Source organism: Harpia harpyja, chromosome 5 (assembly GCF_026419915.1).
Source record: "Harpia harpyja isolate bHarHar1 chromosome 5, bHarHar1 primary haplotype, whole genome shotgun sequence".
NCBI classification, from domain to species: domain Eukaryota; kingdom Metazoa; phylum Chordata; class Aves; order Accipitriformes; family Accipitridae; genus Harpia; species Harpia harpyja.
The window spans coordinates 10,659,644-10,667,321 of NC_068944.1; the positions used below are offsets into that span (position 1 = coordinate 10,659,644).

The 7,678-nt window shown below is 39.2% G+C and overlaps 1 long non-coding RNA gene across 1 annotated transcript; it reads right to left on the reverse strand.

Annotated features, from left to right (window-relative positions):
• Positions 1-207: 207 nt before the first annotated feature.
• Positions 208-6,502, reverse strand: LOC128142086 (uncharacterized). Its single transcript, XR_008235258.1, has 3 exons — positions 6,175-6,502; positions 5,976-6,060; positions 208-3,535 (listed from the first exon to the last, which is right to left on the reverse strand). It is a non-coding gene; the product is annotated as an uncharacterized LOC128142086 (long non-coding RNA).
• Between the last annotated feature and the right edge of the window lie 1,176 nt (positions 6,503-7,678).

Sequence of the window (7,678 nt, forward strand, 5' to 3'; positions counted from 1 at the left end):
GCATGTCTCTTAATGAGGCAAAGAACATCCAGGAACCAGGATGGAAGCTGTAGGCCACCCAGGTGTTCCCTTCACTGCCATGGTCTTCTGTGGTCACCTGTGCTCATGGAAACCTGCTCTACACAGCTGAGCAGAATCAGGCTTTAATTACACCATCCTGTGTCACTTTCTTTGCATGTCACGGCACTTGAAATGGTGGGTACAAGTCTTCTGGCATTAGGCTCCAGTCACCCTCCACAAAAGTGGTGCTGTGGGCTCAGCCCAGACTTGAGGAGTGGATCCTGTTCTGATCTTCCCTGGCCCGCTTTCTGTGTGGCCATCCTTAGGTCAAGGAGACCATCTGGGGCTATGGCAGAAAAAGGGACAACTGAATGCAAATAAAATATCCAAACCTTCCCAAAACAAAGTTTTTTGATCTGATGTTTGAATCAGGTGCATCCTTTCTGGAGACATGCAATCTGCTTTAAATATGTATTTTTTAATGGAACTAAAAGAGGAGAAAATATTTCCCCGTGGATTTATTCTGCTTTTGTTACTGTCTTATTATGGTTCTAGGGGTTGCCTGTGATTTCACTGATGAGCTGTACCTGATTATTGTTCAGGCCTGGACAAGAAAAGTACTCTGTTGTATGTAATAGGAGCGTGGAAAAAAACTGAGAACCTGTCATGGCTGAACCAATTACCTAAGTAGTGGTTGGGTTTAGTCATATATTTAGTATATTTTTGTAACATACTGGAGCATTTCCTGCTCTTGCATGCATGAGTGGTAGCTTGCAGCAAGTCAGCTGAATTAACATTTTTTTCTTTAGAAAACAGATTAGAGACTTCAAAGACTTCTTGGTTAACTCAAAATGTTTTCACAGAAGGTAAATGAAAATAGATACCTGTTTATTCTAACCAGATTGTAAATAATTAAGGAACTTTGCATCCATATTTGTTTCTATCACCAGAAAATGCAGAAATTCAAATAAAGAAATTAAATTAAAACCTTAAAAATTCCAATATGAATTAATTTCACATTTGGGAAAAAATGAGGCTCATTCTTGATTAACCTGCATTGGCTCACTTGCCTTTTTGTTAAAAAAGAAAACATCATATTAACTTCCACATTTGACTGTAAAACCCCTCTTTATTATATCTCCCTAGCAAAAATCTGTCTCCCAGCCGGCCACCCATTCTTTGTAAAGGAACCGGGCATACTTGAATTTGCCAGGATATGTCTATTGGAAGGCTGGTAGAAAGCCATGTTCCTCTGGCTCAGTTCTCACCATTTTTTCTGCCAGTAAAAGTCTGCACACAATGACCTTCCCAGCAGCTAGCCGCTTGTTCGGGAATGGGCACCATCAGTCTGGAAAGCCATTTATATGGGTGATCACTTTGACCCCACAGCATCTCACAAGGCAGGCGTAAGACTGAATGAGCCCATAGTCTCCAGCTCATAGCTCGCACAGTTTACTGTGCTTGAGCCCCTTTACTGGGCGTCTGATCCTAGCATCCACTTCTATAGATACACATCTGTTGAGGCCAGCAGGAAAACTAAAGCATGTAGTGGCCCTTGGCAGCTTAACTTCTCAGTAACAGCTCAAGGGAAGGTGAAGTTAAAGACCGCTGGAATGGTCCTTAGCACCCAAAATCCCCTTACACTTCTCTTTCGTCACCGTATCCCTAGCTAGTGGGGTGGTAAGCAGAGTTGATAGCGTGGGGAAGCTTTCATTTCTGACGTCTATGCCACTGTCTGTAATGGGTAAGTAGATGTCCTCCAAAAGAGTAACCAGCTCTGTTCCCAAAACTCAGTGACTGATAAGAGAAAAAAGATCTGCCATATTCTAGACTGATTTAGGAACAGTGCTGACCAGAAAATAATTTTTTTAATATTATTTAAGCCTTACTAGTGTATTTCAATTCAAGGATTAATTTGCTTCTCACTAGAGTTTTTGTACCACCCTCTTTGCAAAGAGTAATTAAAAAAATTCATTAGTGTGGATGGTAACCTCTTCTGCCATTTCAGTCAATGTTGTAAGGTAATGTAGCCTGCAGCTTTGCACAGCTTGGCACTTGTTATAAAAGAAGGTATTTCTAATAAGATTTACATTTATTAAGACTACAGTGGCTGCCCCAATCTTGATCTTCTTGAAGTTAAAGGGAGAATTCTTACTGACTTGACATAGGATCTAACCTAAACAGCAGGACATCTTGAAATAAAAAGCAGGCTTATAGCATCCCTCATTTTACTGGGATAAGAAATAACTTCAAATCAGCCTTTCTCACAACATTTTGTTCTTACTTGGATATACAATGCACATTCTCATTCACTCACACAAACACTTGGCATGGATATTTTAAAATAAGTTACCTTAAAATAAATTACATCCATACAAAGCACATATGATACAAGACACAAGTGAAGGCACTTGATTTAGAACAAGTATAGGCTTCTTAGCAAATTACTGTTTTCTTTTAGCCGCTGGCCAAGGCTCTGTAACTTTGGATCCCTAATATAAAAGTTTTCCCTGTTAAGCATAACTGTATAAATAGAGCAAAACTGAGTTACGTTTGTGGGCTACGTCATGATGTGTACTCGTTGCATTGCTTTCCCTGATCAAATAAAATTATCAGAGAAAGATTTGATCATATGAGGTATCCTTTATGCCGTGCCCTCTTACCTCAATATGAAGAACAAATTTGAGGGTTGAATCTCTCTAAACATAGAGCCATCTAAGTTAAACCAGGATATCCCACCTAATTAGAAAACTACAGCTACTAGCAGACATTGTGAAAAGGAACAGCTGCTAAGGTGTCCTCTGCCTTACCAAGGCCCTTGGTGTGGTCATCATATGTGTTCTTGTTATCTTCACTGATGTCTTTCCCTTTCATGGAGCTACGGTTTCCGTGATACCAACTGACAACAAACTGAATGTCTTAATAATGATTTGGGTTGAAAAGAGCTTACTTTGTGATGTTCCTTTGAAAGATTTGCTTTTTTCAGCCAATAGACCCACACAAAGCTGTCGAGCATTCTTAAAACTAAAAGGCTTTGCTGAATTTGCTCACATATTTACGTATTTAGAGAAGATAGTAAGAAAAGACAGCAGTGGACTCTTCATACCAAGCCAGAGTATTTCTCCTGATGATGCAAGTTGATTACAGCTCTGTGAAATATCTTTTTTTTCTTAGGATATTGTCTTGTGAGAATAAGAAGCACCTGGTGTGTCATTTTCACTCCCCTTTATCTCTTTGAGAAAGATCATTAGGTAGTTTCAGGGAACTTTATTGTTCTTACAAAGTTGAAGGGAGCAAGCAAAATGACCCAGTTCATCTGTATAATTTATTATTTTCTTGGCTTCCAGCATTTCCTCCCTTGTTCATTTTTTCCTGAATAATTTTAAACTTTTTGTCTCAGTTCATATGGGAACATTTCCATAGCAATTTTGATCATGTCTGTCCAGAGTGCTTTTAGTTTTGTTGGGGTTTTTTTGAGTTGCTTGTGCCAGAGATGCATGCAATATGCAACATATAGCATATCACAGTTTTCCACCTGCAATAAAGGAAAAGGGAAATGAGTAGCTTCACTGGAGCTAAACACTGGATTTTATAGAGGTACATATATATAAATAATTGTTTTAAGTATCACAAGTCTTTCTGTATGAAGGCCTATTTTTCAATCTCAGTAAAATAGCCAGACTGGTATCTGCTCATGAGCCAAGTCACACACTTTTATTTCTATTGTGAACAAGAAAGAGCTTACAAACAAAGATTTAATTCTTTAGCTGAATAAATAGTTTCTTGGCAGCGATTATAAGGGGCGCAAAATGCCTATTATGCTTTGATTATAATTATAATTCTCACTGAATCATCAACTCCTGTAGCAAGGAATGGTATTTTTTAATAATGAAGAACTGAATTTTTAGCCTTGAACAGTCGTCCTCCCTGGACTGCAGAAATGTATCAAGTACACAGCTAATGTAAATTAGTGTTTTTCTGCATTGCCGCTGTTATTGTATAGTTTGGGGAAAGGAAATATGTCTATAAATGAGAAAGCTGCTTATAGCAAATACATAATACAATACATTTCGGTGTTAACTTTGTTTCCAAATTATCTAGGGATGACATCTTCGGATTTTTTTGAAAAATTACCCATTTTAGAAAATCTGCTGCATGACATGAAGATGGATAACTTTGGTTATGCAAGTAACTCATTGATATCCAGTTTATTAGTCTAATAAGTTGCATGCTATTCCTCCTGTTCCCTAACTGGAAGCAAGTATCTCTTGGAATCTGAGCTGTGTGTACTAGAAATTCACTTTTTGCCTGGTTTAAAATGTACTGGTTTCAGTAACTTTTGCCAGTGACTGTCTTGAAAGAACATTCAAGGAAAATAACCGAGATGGGAGCAATAAGCCAGCAAAAGCGTTCTGACCATATACTTGGAAACAATATTTTAATGTATTCCCTTAGCTCTTTTTTAGCCACCTCTCTACCTATTGCGCTCTTTCAGACCCAGTCGTCCAGTCACCCAACTGACTGCAAGTAAGATCAGTCTGGCAGATCTGGTCCATTCCTGTGGGCACAGCAGCTTTCAATAACCCAAACAGTTGAGCAAACTCATGAGGAAATGGTCAAGACCGATACCTGGCTATCATCATGGCAAATATTAGTGCATGTCCTTTGAAGGCAATGTTTCCAAGTTCAGCAAGCTGGCATTTTTCAACACATTTCTGTCAACTAGCTCCATAGCTGCTGCATCTGAGATGCTGCAATGTTGTCACAAACTTACTGACAGCTTTTAGCAAATACCGACTTCTGAAACAGCTTGAAAAGTATCCAGGAAAGCTGAGGACCCCAGGAAATGCATTAATTCTTTGTCTCTCTTTTAAAACAACACTGGATTGACATTAAAAACAACACTCTTCCTGGAGACACAGTGTTAGACTGTGGCCTCAAGCCATGACCATCATTGGCTATGGAGCAGAGAAGGAGCAGCACGTGTAGACCTGGAAGCTGTGTTATTAAAGGAATCTGATCAGCTGAGCCAGTATGTCTCTTGGAGATTCAGAGCAGAACATAGAGGAATGCTCTGTGCCAAATCGCTCATTACCTCACACCTACCCCATCTCACCAGACCTCTTTTAGGAAACAACAGCAACAGCAGTGCTACTACCCTCGCGTTTTTCTACTTGGACACTGCACAAAGGCATGAAAGTCCCTGCCCCAGTCCTTCTCGGAGCTAACAGGGGTTTTGCAACAAGCCCCAGGAGATGGAAGGACTCTTTGCATCTCCTCTCTCTCCGTCCCCCCTCTCATGCATACATACATATGCATGCACAATCAGGTCTTTATTTAATGGGACTTGAATTTACAGCACATTAGCACAGTGTGTGGTTCGTACAGAAAGTGATAATACGGATTTAATTAGTTTGATCTTGCTTTCTGTGCTAAAACTGAGTATGTTTAAATTATTATTGTGGCATTTCTTCTCTATTTGCTTTGTATGTATCATAAATAATAATACAATAAGTTTTCAAATGTCTTTTCTGGTGGCTATTAGGCTATGAAGCAAAATGGGAGTGCTCAGTGCAAGACTAACAATAACTTTATTGTTACAGTACATTTAATTCCAAACAAATCTGAAATCTAGATGACTTTACAAATTTTAATCCTTTCACCCATCCTGGAAATGCCGACACTTTTGGTATATGGCTGTTATTTAACCGTTCAGAAAAGCATGAGACAACTAATTGGGACAGAAATCCATTTAACCTTACCTAGTCAGCCAAAAGTTAAGCCTGTAGTCTAGGCTAGTTATGCCAGCTCCTCTTAGTGAAAAGCTAATCTAACTCGCCACCCACCTCTGTGATCAGCTGGGCTAACCCAAAGGAAAGGGCAGGAACAAACAGTCAGGGTCAGAGAAATGTGGAAGGCGCTTTTTCAGGACAATATGGTTTTGAACTGGATTAAGCCAACTCTAAAAATCTCACCAGGTTGTTATAGCTAGAGAAGCCCCTTGTTTCATTTTCAGCTGTGTTTCTTCTTTTTCCCCTTACAAGCTCCTTGTATTTAACTCTGCAAATTAAGGCAAGAAACTATCAGGCAGGTTACCTGAGGAGCATGATATTTATAAAAATAACATTTAATTCCCTATTTCTTTGCAGATCTGAAGAAACAAAAATGTAATACCAATGTTTTGTTGTCCAATGTAACAGAGAGGATGCTGGCCACATGAGAAGATTTCAATATGCCCAATAGAATCAAAGGGAAAGCAGGCAAACTGGGAAAAAGTAAAAGAAAAGATGAGAGATTCTGAGGAGACTTGAAATTAGCAGAGTTGAAATTAAATGAATCCCTTTGAATGAAAGAGCTTTCTGCCCCCCAAATTTGCTCCAACATATCTCTGGTTCCACATTGCGACCATGGGGAATTTCAGTGACCTGTGTCGCAACTAAAGTATAAGCAATTCTGAAAAAGTATGTGCGGACTCATTAAGACTCAGCAGCGTGTTTTCTTTGCCTGGATAAAGCCAATCCAGGGCTACTGCAGGGTTACAGGAAAGGAAGAAAGGATTATTGTTAGGGATCCCACTAAGATTCCATTTGTCATTCTTAGGGAAGATGTTGTACTGTCATAATAGACTGATTACTGCAAATTGAAGCAGCTGATTAAAAACTCCCTAAAATTTTGGCACAAACTCTGAGACAAAATAAAAATCCTGAAACTTACAACAAAGACTATTCAAAGATACCAGAGGAGAAATTACAGACAGTGCAAGTTTAAAAAAAAGCACAAAGCTAACCTAGAGATTTACTATGATATAAAATAGCAAGAGAGTCAGACATTTTTAGAAAGTAGATATCCAATCTGAAAGAATTCTGTAGAAATGAGCTCAACGAAAGGTCAATGAAAATGGAACCAAGGAAGAATAAAGAAGAACTGGATACACTAAACTCAAAGACATAAATACATATACAATTTATTTAGTTACATCCAATACAAGGGGTATGTCAGTGTTTACCTAAAAGCACTGTGCAGTGAAACTATTGGAAAAAACACGCTTATTTTCTTTACCTTCATGAAAATTTTTGGAGGCATGTATTAGACATTTCATTCAGTTATTTGAGGAGACAGACTGCTGGGAGATTAAGCTAAATCTAAATTAAAAAAAAAAATTTGTAGGTTTTTTTTTTTTTAAATCTGAAACCAGGAAATTTGAGTCTTGGTAAATCAGAGCAATAAGCATTACCATAGTACTTCGCCAGAAATTCACTATCTCCTAGTTAATCAAACCAGGTTGACAAAGCCGCTGTTCAGTTCACAGGACCCTCCATCAGATGTTGAAGTTGATGTTCTTTCCACCTGCGCACTGGATGGAGCGCAGTGCCAGGGACCTTAGCCAAGGGGTAATGTCTCACAGCCCCACCACAGTCCACAGCCTGAGTTCAGGGCATGACCCGGCATCCACGAGCAGGCATGCCTGGAAGTGTCATGGGGAACAGCCAGTCCGCAGGGTGCTTTGGCGAGTAACTCTGCCCACAGGGCAACTCTTCTTCTGGAGTCACTAGTTTGTGGAAATGAATTGGAGAAAATTGGCTTTTGTAGCTGCTATCAAAGAAGAGCTTTCCTTCAGTATTCCAGTGCCATTACCCAAGCCCTTCTGCGTTTTTAGAGACTGTCCTTTTGTATTCAT